Source organism: Musca autumnalis, unplaced genomic scaffold, assembly GCF_047663935.1.
Source record: "Musca autumnalis isolate F117 unplaced genomic scaffold, ASM4766393v1 scaffold_3, whole genome shotgun sequence".
Taxonomy (NCBI): domain Eukaryota; kingdom Metazoa; phylum Arthropoda; class Insecta; order Diptera; family Muscidae; genus Musca; species Musca autumnalis.
Window position 1 is genome coordinate 38,762,533 of NW_027411866.1, and position 10,759 is coordinate 38,773,291.

General features: G+C 39.1%; 1 pseudogene; it reads right to left on the reverse strand.

Annotated features, from left to right (window-relative positions):
- Positions 1 to 2,526: 2,526 nt before the first annotated feature.
- LOC141398153 (transmembrane protein 177-like) lies at positions 2,527 to 10,290 on the reverse strand (annotated as a pseudogene).
- Positions 10,291 to 10,759: the final 469 nt, after the last annotated feature.

Sequence of the window (10,759 nt, forward strand, 5' to 3'; positions counted from 1 at the left end):
AACACGGACGAACTGCAATCCTACGTCGATTCGGACTACCAACGGCCTCGGAGAACATTAGTGACTATATGTCACCACAAATGTCGTTAGAGGCAACGAAGGTGCATATACCCCATAGGGATGATTGGACACTTAGTAGCCCACCTCTAGACGGTATAGAGATTTATACCGACGGCTCTAAGATGGAAACAGGCACAGGAGCAGGTGTCTATAGCAATTCCCTGGATCTACGTATTTCATACAAGCTGAACGAATATTGCAGTGTCTTCCAAGTTGAAATCTTTGCGATCAGGAAGGCCGCGGAACTGATTAACAACATGAGAGGGGATATATCTGGACCGGTGACTATCTTTGTTGATAGTCAAGCGGCCCTAAAATCTCTCAGGTCCCTTTATATCAAGTCCGCGGCAGTTCTGGATTGCAAACACGCTTTGGAGCCACTAAAATCAATCGTCACCTTGTTTTGGGTCCCAGGGAATTGCAACATCGAGGGAATCGAGGCAGCCGACGAACTGGCACGCTGCGGATCGGAGTCACAAAATATTGAAATCGACAACTCCATCAAGCCACCATTGTGCCACTTCAGGAGAGAGATAATACAAAAAGGTCGAGAAAAATTCTGCCAACACTGGCAAAACTTGCCCAGCTGCAGCACATTAAGGGCAATCTGGCCAGTCTCGTCGAAGACAAGAACCGCCTCACTGCTCTCAATGAGGAAACCAGACCTGAAACTAGCAGTGGGGATCATCACGGGTCATTGCAGAACAAGATCCATGACGAGTAAATGGGAAGACTTGGCCGACTACTGTAGGCTTTGCGAGGATGAGGAAGAAATAGAGACGATTGAGCACCTTTTATGCCGCTGTCCTATGCTCATTTCCAGAAGACTGTGTACCATGGGGGTACATACCATCCAATCACTAACAGCATTTAGCCAAGCAGAGCCGTCCGATCCACTTCAACTTGCTAAAGGCCTGAAATGGCTCCAACGTACTGGGAATGCGACAAACACCACCTCTACACAGTAGCATTGTCTAACGCATCCCAGCTACATTTCACCCAATTTCACCACCTCAATACTAACAATATTCACCACATATTTCCATATCTAATCAACAACATCACCACAACTATAGTCTCAACAACCTCTTCTTACCTTTACAAACGTATCGCTAATGCTTCTCATACACAGGCAACACCTTCACACCACATCACCACACCTATGGTCTCATCTACACACCCATAGTCTACATCTACAAATCTCTCTAATATATGCACATCTAAATCCAAATGCACATTTAAATCACATCCATAACCATCAATCCATCAACAATCACCACCACTAACTAAGATGCCGAACAGTCATACACACACCAGCTCAGAACCCCCAGAACTTACATCCACAACCACATCACCTACAATCTTCATCTATACACAACAAATTTACTCGATAACGAGTGTTGTCATCCCAACTTTGAGTACTCAGGTCGAAACAACTCGATATCGAATCACATAATTAGGCCCCAGTTTTTCAATATCCAGGATGAACACAATGGACCTCAAGGTCTCCGAGTGGAGTGGCTGCCCATACAGCAGCTGCGCATCATATAACCTAACCTAAGCTGGTCTTAAAGTGAATTTATCCAAAATTTTGTGTGGGAGGTACCCGAAGGAGTGGACAAATATAGTCCATATTCGTATCTGATCTATATCTGATAGATATTTTAGGATGTGTAAAGTATGGACCACATCGGTCACTCCCATCAAGGTCACTCCCATCATTTGACGTGTAGAATAGGAGTATGGCCCATCGTTTAGTATAGAAACCTTGTTATGCAAATAGGGCTCTGAACCAAACCGATCCCTACATTAGTCCTTGTAAGTGAGAAAATGTTATGACCAACCTCAGACGGCGTTTTACTAGCAATCTTGCCTTCAGGATCAGACGTATCAATGATTGCAACCAGAAGCTCACCTTGTAGTGGTCTGTGTGCAAGTTCGATGGACATAAAAATTTCCTGCTAGAATATTGGGTCAGGCGCAGGCGAAGCAGTCCCACTGGTTGAGACCAAGTGTTGCCGGTTCACCTACTCCTGCCCCTTCCGCTTCGCCGACATCGATACGGGGTGACCTTGATAGGTTTCTGCAGTGATGTTGTTTTCGGGGTCGATGGAGTCGGGTACTGGTGTCCAACAGCGGTTTGATAATCCTTCCCCAACTAAGGTTTGAGAATGTAGGTCAAGTAAAATCAATGTTGAGAATGAAAGCAAGAGTAAGTCTGGTTTTTTGACAGATTTGATCCTGAGGTGACAACAAACGAAAGTCACGAGTCTAACTTTACCTAATTTTATACACATTATTCAAGATAGGAATTTTACATTAGCAGTCAATCCCCCATTATTATAAGTCTTCTTTTGTTAAAGTTTGGATTTTACGGACAGATTTATAGAAGTCCAATGAACTTAAAGTTAAAAGTGATCATTAAATTTCAAGTGGACGTCTTGGAAAAATTATATTTTTAATTCCTCCAAATTGGTTTATTTTACATTTTCAAATCCATCCAATAGTAAAAGAAAACATATAATTACCCAGTAACTTTTATTTTATTTTCAAAGAATATAAACATTTGTTAAAACTAAATAAATATTAAGCATTTTTAATTCGTTGCAGCAACGCTTTCTTGTAACTTTTCTTCGAAAAACGACCTTCTTATTGTTAAAGGCAGTGACTTTTGACGTAATAGATTATTAACATTTCCATTTGCTGTAAAAGTATCGTCTTTAAGGAGATTTCTCAATGCAATATTTTTCTTCAGCAGCTTGTCGTAGTAACTCAAGCCAGCCTGGACAAAACGTTCACCTTTGGAAGACAGCTCTTTGTCAATTTCAGTATCAAGTGTCACTTGATTGAAATCTTTCATAAAACACCATGTACCAATACCAAACAAACCTAAAATTGTGTACATGACCAAGCGTAAACTAAAAGGTCTAGCCAAAAGACCCAAACTGGAATTCAAATAACTACCAACCGTATAGACAGTTAAAAACGACAATGAAGGGAACAGCGAATTAATTAGAACATATTGAGTTTTGGCCTGCAACAATGCATTGCAAAAAGTGCTTGCTCCAAGAATCTTCCACTCTCTGATGTCCAATCAATTGCTTGATCACGAAAACGTATTTCACTACGTTTTATATCATTGACACTATCATATTCAAAGTTTGCTGGTGCACCCACAATGGCACCAAAGCGTGTCTTTGTGCATCCCACTAATGATACTTCGAAACCAAATACAGAGAACGGTTTTACAAGTGACTGTTCGTGTTTCTCCAAGCCACAAATTTCTTTGGCCTTTTCAAATCTATCCAAGATTTTCGGTGATGTTTTTACAGGCTCTCCATGTTTATAACACTGCAGGAAGTTCTTATTGTATATTGGAAATATAACAAAATAAAAAACACATTGACCTAAAGCTCTAATAGTTTTATTTCCAACGAATATATTTTTGTAAAAAATTGCGCGATTTTTCAAAAATATTTTCCCCTGCGGCTCTTTTGGTTTAAGACAATATTTGCATATTTTTTACAAAAATTTTCATTCTCTCAAGAAGTGAAAATATTTCTGTAGAAAATCGCGCGATTTTTTATACCCTACACCACTATGTGGGGAGGGTATTATAAGTTGGTTTTGCCCAAAAAGTTTGTAACGCATCGAAATAATGGTCGTAGACCCATACTTATATATACCAAAATGAATGTCTCGACGAGCTGAGTCGATCTGGCTATGTGTGTGCGTCCGTCTGTCCATCTAAACCTTGTAATCACGCTACAGGTCGCAATTTTAATCGGATCGACGCCAAACTTTGGGTGTTGATGAGTGTCCCGGAGGGGAAGAAGCCTATTGATTTTGGTGATGGTCGGATAATATTTAGGGGTCGGAAAGGACAAAAAACTTAGGTGGATAAAAAGACAAGGTTTTTTTCCAAAGCGAATATCTCAGCTTTTTTATGGGGTATACCAAAAGCAAAACCTGACAATGAAAGTAGAAAATATCACCTTTCTAATGATGTAAAGTAGGTGTTCGTAGGTGATCAAACAACGAAGATATCACAATAGTAGCAAATAAAACCCAAATTTTCATTCTTGCGATTTTAATTATAATGACAAATATCACAGCTTTGGTTGGGGACTTTCCAAAAGCAAAGCCTGACTATGAAAGTAGAATATCACATCTTTACAATGATGCAAACTAGGTCAGCGTAGGTAACCTACTAACGGAGATATGGCAATAGTCGGTAATACATCCCATTTTTCTATTTTTTTGGAAATCACGCTACAGGTCGCAATTTTGATCGGATCGTCACGAGGGTCTCACAGATGAAGAAGCCTATAGATTTTGGTGATGGTCGGATAATATTTAGGGGTCGGAATGGGCAAACACTTATTTGGAGGAAGGTCAACGTTTTATTTCAAAGCCAATATCTCTGTTTCTTTAAGAGGTATATCTAAAGCAAAACCTGGCAAGGAAAGTAGAAAATATCACCTTTACAACGATGTAAAGTAGGTTGTCGTAGGTGGTCAAATAGCAGAGATATGGCAATAGTCGATAATGCATCCCATTTTCCGATTTTTTTTGTAATCACGCTACAGGTCGCAATTTTGATCGGATCGTCACAAAATGTTGGGGGTTAATGGGGGTCCCAAGGAGAAAGAAGCCTATTGATTTTGATGATGGTCGGATAATGTTCAGGAGTCGGAATGGGCGAACACTTATTTGAAGAAAGGTCAACGTTTTATTTCGAATGCAATATCTCTGTTTCTTTAAGAAGTATATCAAAAGCAAAACCTGGCAAGGAAAGTAGAAAATATCACATTTACAACGATGTAAAGTAGGTTGTCGTAGCTGCTCAAACAACAGAGATATCGCAATAGTCGGTAATGCATCCCATTTTCTGATTTGTTTGTCATCACGCTACAGGTCGCAATTTTGATCGGATCGTGGGAGTGGATGCGGGTCCCTCGGAGGAAGAAGCCTATTCAGTTTGGTGATGGTCGGATAATATTCAGGAGTCGGAATAAGCGAAAAGCTTATGTGGAGAAAAGTCAACGTGTTTTTCTTATGCGAATATCTCCGCATCTGGTTGGAGTATTCCAAAAGGAATGCCTGTCAATGGAAGAAGAAAATTTCTCGTTTATATTGATGCAACGTATGTTGCAAACCGAGCAAACCGAGATATTGCTATATTCAGTAATATACCCAATATTTCCATTTTTTGTAATCACGCTACAAGTTGGAATTTTGATCGGATAGTGACGAAATTTTGGGGATAGATGGGGCCCCCACAGAGGAAGAAGCCTATTGATTTTGGTTATAGTCGGATAATATTTAGGGGTCGAAATGGGGAAAAACTCATGTGGAGACAAATTAAAAGTTTTATTCTTTGTGAATATATCGGTTACTAGTAGGGGTATTTCAACGGCAAAGCCTGTCAATGGAAAATACCTTTACATTGGTGTAAAGCAGGTTGGCGAAGGTGGTCAAACAAGAGAAATACCACAATAGTCGGTAATGCATCCAATTCTTCCATTTTTTGCAACCAAGCTACAGGTCGTAATTTTGATCGGATGGTCACGAAATTTTGGTTGCTTATGGGGGTCCCAGAGAGAAAGAGGCATATTATTTTTAGTGGTAGTCGGATTATATTCCCTAAAAGAAATGTTTATCAGTGAAAATTTTATGCACAGGGGTAGTGGTGTAGGGTATCACATGGTCGGCCCCATCCCGACTATAGCCTTTGCTCACTTGTTCGATTTTGAAAATTGTTTAGCAATTATTGTAACAACATTAGTGGTTAGTAAAAAAAAAAAACTGGAAATAAATGGAAATGTTTTGCTGATGAGCAGCATCACCACAGCCAAAAATAAAGGAAATAAAAAACCTCATTTTGGAAAGTGTCCGATTTCACTCAGAAATCCCCATATATATTTTTTCTAATATTTCCTGAGACATCTGTCAGTGTGTGTTTATGTTTACATGACATTTCGGTCCACAACTCGGTTTCAGTTGTAATGTACAGTCATTGGCTGAGCAAAGCCGATTAATTCTTTTTTTCCCAAAAATTGATAAAATAACGAATTAAACAATAATTAAAAAACCAAATTTCGTATAGGTATGTATATGGCAAAAATATTTACCATTATTTAATTTTAAAGTCCAAATTAATCATTAATATTTAAAAAAGAAAAGAACACTGATTAAGTACGTATGTATGTATACCATTAATTTTTGCTGACGTCGTACTTTTCCGGATCTTTGGACTTTGTTGTTCTTAAACTGAAATCGAAGATTCTACTCATGTGGTCAACAGAACCTGAGTTATATGTCTATCTGCATAAATACATATGTGTATATACATATGTGAACACGTACATATGAACTTGATTCGATGTTCTGCGAATTAAAAAATGAATCCCTTACTAGACAATATAAATAAGTATTTGTTTTGTAGATTTTTGAGAATTTTTTTTTTTATAGACGCTTATCAATTTTAAAGCGAAAGTGTTTTTTTTTTTCGTTCAATAATAAAAATTCGGGATTTTTTCACCGTTATCAAATTGTTTGTTGAAATTTTTCATTCTGGCACTTTCATAATTAAATAATATTGGGTTGAGTAAGGCCAAAATGCACTGAACTTTTGCTGATGCAATAAATGGCGTTGTCCGTGGTCGGTGATGGTCATTTAATTAGAATTTTATTATCGTCAAAACAAATTGTTTTGCAGAATTTTTCATTTGTATTTTCAGAGATAGATGGTCTATGTTCACAAAAAATCAGTTAACACAATTCCACAGAATTGCTAATTTTAAACATTTTTTTCTTGTTTCCAATCAGAGGATCTGGAGTTTTAAACAATTGGCATATCGTCGGTGTCATGCTTAAGTGTTCCATACGCCATTTGCCTGATTCGAGAAAAACTTAAGTTAATGTTTAAGGCCATACAGGATAAAAATGGTGCAATAATCCAATACTTTAAGAGGTCACTTCTACTTAACTAAACTCATAGAATATATCAGTAGTTTATTTTAGTCAGATATCTGTGATAGTCTAGAAGTTATGGCAATTTTTTATAATTGCAAAAAGTTGCTAAATTGTTCCATGGAATCTTTTTTTTCATGTTTTTGGCAGTTTGTGTCACATGGAACACGTTTTGTCACATTTCAACCAAAACACTTTTTATCAATCGTGTTCCACCTCCCTTATATGAAGTGCAACTGTGGAGTTTAAAAATCAGGACTTTAAATGAAACATTTATTTTTCTCATATAAATACAATAAGGACCTTTATTTTAGGTTTCCTTAATATTTATTTAAGGAATTTCCTCCACTTATCACTATTTTTTGTGATACAAATTTCGATCGGACAAAACGGGTTGATATTTTGCATTTCTAAGGTAACATAAAACATTTAAACGCGGTTTTCTTATAATACCCTTTTGTAGTCGGTTAGCTTCAAGTCGAATGGACGTTTTTGCGTATATTTTTGTGGACTTACATCAAAATTTTGTCTTTAAACTAGGGATTTTTTGTTTAAACGATTGATACATTTTCGTTTTCATACAACAATACAATATTCAAAAATATTTGGATTTAGAAACTATTATTCTTCAGTTTTTAAACCAAGTCCTTTAAAACAATTTGTTCCATACGCCACATTATTCGTAACTTGGGAAATTTGTTGTTCCAAACGCCATCATTTTTGGTGCGGAACAGAATAGCAGTTCCTTTCAACGGCGTGACAGTAACTGACCCAAAGAGGTGCGCGTGTTATTTTAACCGACAGTTCATAGAGCACCCCGAGAGTGATAGGGCGAAGAGAAGTGTGCTACGCCGTATAAGGAGAGCCCTTCCAGCCGCAGAGGTACCACCACAATTTACGATGAGCGATGTTGCAGATGCCATCCGAAACGCGAAATCATCCAAAGCGTTGGGCCCACACCGAATATCGATGGTAATGCTTAAGCAACTGGATGAACCTGGAGTTGAGTATTTAACAAGTGTCCTCAACCTATTGTTAGCCACCCATATCATACCAGAAGGCTGGAAAGTTGGCAGGGTGGTCCCGTTACTGAAGCCTGGCAAGGATGCCAGCAGAGGTGAATCGTACAGGCCGATTTCGCTCCTGTCGCCACTAGCAAAGATCCTAGAGGCACTACTCCTCCCCACGATGAGAAGGTGTTTTCCAGTTTCCCAACATCAACATGGATTTCGGAAAATGCATAGTACTACATCAGCATTAGACGCCATATCCACACATATCAGTAGAGGACTGAACCAGAAAAGGCCGTGCGACCGAACAGTCATGGTGGCTCTTGACCTATCGAAGGCTTTCGATACCGTCAGCCATGCCAAGCTGTTCGAGGATATAGAGAAGACTAATCTCCAGCCCTGTTTGAAACGTTGGTAATCAACTATATGTGCGGACGCCCGTCGTTTGTGGAATTCAGAAACAAGAAGTCCAAACCCCGTAGAGTGAAACAGGGAGTTTCCACGGAGGGGTGATATCTCCGGAACTGTTTACCTCTACCTTTCTGAAATTCCACACCCTCCAGACGGCATAGAGATCGTGATGTATGCGGATCAGTGTATGATCTTAGCGTCGGGTCCTATCGTCGATGACATATGTAATAGGTTAAATGTCTACATAGCTGACCTAGTGCAGTTCTTCCATCTGAGGAATATGAAAATATCCGCCGCTAATCCACTGCCACACTGTTCACCACATGGACGGCTGAAATGACGATCCCACTGAGGCTCCAATTCGTTTTGGACCGAATAGACGCCACGATACCCAACACATGCCCAGCATGTGGATTGGAACCCCACGATACACTGCATTTGTTTAGCTGCCTAGCTAACCCCACTCACCTGTCTCCTGATTCCTTATGGACGCAACCAGTCCAGGTTGCAGAATTCTTGAATCTGGATACATAGGAACCTGATAACTGAAATAATACACGAACGAACACATTTGCGTTGCTACAACAACAACCAAAATGCTGTGCTCGTGGTTTGAAACGTCTCCTCATGCATATTAGATGTGAATGGCTAGGTAAAGCTTGACTATGAAAAACTCATTACATGTACTACTAAATAAGTATCTACATTAGGGCGGCCCAAAAACCGACAAAGCACTTTTAATCCGTGTCACCAGAGGGATCTTTGTTCCCATAGTAATTTGTATGGGGGCAAAGGTGCATTTATAGAAAATTCTCTAAAATCAGCATCCAACCGATGAGAAAGTTTTTACCAGTTCATTGTTGCAGCTAAAAAACGAATCCTACAAAAATTTTTGATCAGATTTCGGTGTAGCTATATGGGGCCCAAAATACCTAAAATCGGCCTATCGGAACTATACCAAAATCCGATCCGATTTTCACAATTTTCTGTAGGTAAAAATTTTTCATCCTTTGGCCCCATACAAATTACTATTGGAACAAAGATCCCTGTGGTGGCACGGGATAACGTTAACCGATCGCCATAAAATTTCGTATATAAAGTTTTTGGATCAAATGAAAAAAAAAATTAGGAGGGAGGGCTTTTCAAAAAATGTTGTCGTTTTTTGGGCCACCCTAATCTACATGTACCGTGACCATTTTACCTATAAACACCTTAATTCCCACTAAAAACTCTCAATATTTTAACACTGCAAAAAATGTCTGGCTGGCAACCACTAAAATCATAAGATCATTTGAAGTCCAAGCCTATCAAGACCTTCGCTTGTTAGAAATGTGAAGTCCGTCGGGATCCTAACCCTTAATGCCGTCCTAGCAGCCTGTGTTTGATTGAACTGGTAATCAGAATTGGCGCTGTCCTTTTTTTGTTGAATAGCACAAGTTCCGAGTTCTCTGGGTTGATTCCAAAGGTTGCCATTTGTACCAAGGCCAGACAGGGTTGGTTTTCAGCTTGTCGAAAAATACAAAAATTAAATTTATCACTAGAAGCCAGAACAGAGGTGAGATTGTTTACCCATGATATAGGCGTGCTGATTTATACTGACCTTTAAGGAATAGAATTGTGAACTAATTTCCAGATCCAGTAACCTTTCCATCGTCTTTAATAGAAAGGAAGAAAGACTAACTGGTCTGCAGTCTTTGGATAATGTGTGACTCGACTTTTCCGCTTTGGGAATATACTCGTACGTCACCTTTACCTCTTTCCATAGACCGGGTAAGTGCGAGAAACGCAGACAGGCCTTAAAACCCTTCGCCAGAATCATTAGTACCGTCTCCATTTCAATCGTAAGCAAAACCGGTATTATCCCGAATCGGTAATTAGTAAAGCTGGAAGCTGATAATCGCCCATTGAAGTCTTTTGAGGTTAATTAATATGTCTATCACTTGTTCATCTTCTTCAGTTCGGATTTGACTGTAACTTGTTGTAGTCAGGACACCATAAATCGGGAAAGTGAACCCCTGATAGCAGATCGGGAGTCTCTAGTCCGGAGTCTTGCAAAACCTATTCACTTGATCAACACCCACAATAGACTCTATAAAATTGAACCAGGAACTTCGCTTAGCTTTATTGATTTGATCCTTGTATTTATGGAAACTTTTGGGATCTTTAAATAGTATCTTGCGAAACCTAGCCTAGTTGACGAAGCAACTCCCTACATAGACTGTATAAAACTGACCCAAGACCTCCGCTTAGCTTTTATGATTTCACTCTTGTACTTATTAAAGTGAACCTTGTAGACATCCCAA